Here is a 2,198-nt window from a genome sequence, read left to right on the forward strand (position 1 = left end):
ACTGAAAGAATAGAGATAGGGCAAATGACCAGTTCTAGATGTCTCAGAAGGTAGGAGGAGATGATGAGCAAGATCACAAAAAACCCTGCAAAGATTATATGAAGTGATGCAAGGTGAAGTGAGCAGAACCAGGTCACAGTGACAATGATAGTGTATAGCAGAGGTCGGCAACATATGGCTCTTTCTGCAGGAGCCATAAAGTCAACCCTGGCACAGTAACTAACAGTTTATGCATGACATCGTGCGTCACGTAATACGTCACGTGATCCTTTCGGTACCACGACTATCTTCTAAGATAGAAGCTCCCTCATTGATATTGCTGCACGAGATGAATCCTAGTCTTTAGTTCAGCTTGGTAGGTGTGTTGTGTATTCCTCCTTCTGCCCTCCTTTTGCTCTTTCCACATCTGTTACTGATATCTTGGGGTTCTGTATAGTGATTGATCACTTTTGTCCACATTCTCTACCCCTCTGCCTCTGATTTACATGGCTTTATCTCAGGGCATTCATGGGGTCTGCACTCCCTATTTGTGGGATTGTTATTGTTTTTAACTCTTCTACCTGCTCTTAAAGGAGAACTATAGTCAGATTACATCTTTACATATGCTTCATTAGTGAGAAGCATTTCTCCCCAGTAGTTGTTTCATTTGATACAGAATGATTGAGTAGGCAGCACTGATAAACACCTGTACCAGGAAATGTGTGTGATGTGTCCTGGCCAGTTTTCCATGAAAAGGTACCCTCCTCCCCCACTACTTACTAATGCCTGCACACAAGTCATGTTATTTTCTGTAATCTCCTGATCTCCTACTTAATTTATGTGGCCAAATGGCTTAACCAGCAGGCTGGCAGCTTTTTCTTCTCCTGTTGCCTGACTTGAGAGAGGGGGAGGAAAAAGTATTCTTCCTTGAATTTTTCTCTCTTTATTTCAGCAATTTTCTTAGTGTAAAGGAGTTTTATATGTATGTGTGCAGTTATGTCAGTACTATAGTGCCCCACTAAGTCTTGTTTTTTGATTAATAATCAGCAAAACCATGCAGCACCAGAAGTCACATTAATGTACTTTATTCATCATTAGTTAGCACATAACGTTATTAAAAATAGTTCAGAAACTTATTGTACTTTAAAAGTGTTGTTCTTACATAAAATGCACATATTTACTTGTATTCAGTGTTAAACATATTGTACGGCTTTCACGAAATTACATTTTAAAAAATGTGGTGTTTATGGCTCTCATGGCCAAAAAGGTTGCAGACCCCTGGTGTATAGTGATCAACTGAATGGCTTAACTATTACCAACAATGCAATGACCTGGGACAACTCCAAGGGACTCATGGTGAAAAAGAATACCTACCAGCATAGAAAGAACTAATAGACTAAATGCAGATTGAAGCAAACCATTTTCACTTTATTTCTTCCATGAATTGTTCTCTAGTGTAAGTATTTTACAACATTAAAAATAAGATGAAGTGGTAAAAGGAAGGGATATAATATGAATCACAAAAGGGCAGAAAACAACTGTTAAAAATTTTATCAATACATAATTTGGAAATAAATTTAAAATTATAAAAATATATTTTTTTAAATCCTTACCTTCTATCTTAGAATCAACACTATATATTGGTTCCTGGGCAGAAGAGTAGTAAGGACTAGGTAATAGGGGTTAAGTGACTTGCCCAGGATCATTTAGCTAGAAGTGTTTGAGGTCAGATTTAAATCAAAGACCTCCCATCTCTGGACCTTGTACTCTATCCACTGAGCCACCTATAAAATATTTTTTTTTTAAAAAAAAAGGCAGAGAGAAGGCAAGTGGTAAGACTTGGTTGTCTTCTATTTCATCAAGATGAACAGAGTTGTTGACTCTGGGATGCAGTATTAAAGCCACGTGTGCAAACAAGAAGCCTGGGCTTAGGAGGAAAGGAAGCGGAAAGGCATAGTTCTACAAAACCTATTCAGTCCTGTTTTCTGGAGTAACAGATAGACTCTGGAACAGCTCAGGGCTGAAAGAAGGGGTTGAGAGGGAGAGCCATAAGGAGCAGGAAAAGATGTTCCTGGAGGTGATTAATTATCCCCTCCAAAGAAGTCATAATTAAAAGGTATCCCCTCCAAAGAGGTCATGGTTAAGTTGAAAACTTCAGGAGAGAATTTTATGGAGAGGAAAGGAAAAGAAACAAATTGTCATATGTTGTCTTGAAGCTA

The sequence above is a fragment of the Gracilinanus agilis genome, chromosome 3 (genome assembly GCF_016433145.1).
Source record: "Gracilinanus agilis isolate LMUSP501 chromosome 3, AgileGrace, whole genome shotgun sequence".
NCBI classification, from domain to species: Eukaryota; Metazoa; Chordata; class Mammalia; order Didelphimorphia; family Didelphidae; genus Gracilinanus; species Gracilinanus agilis.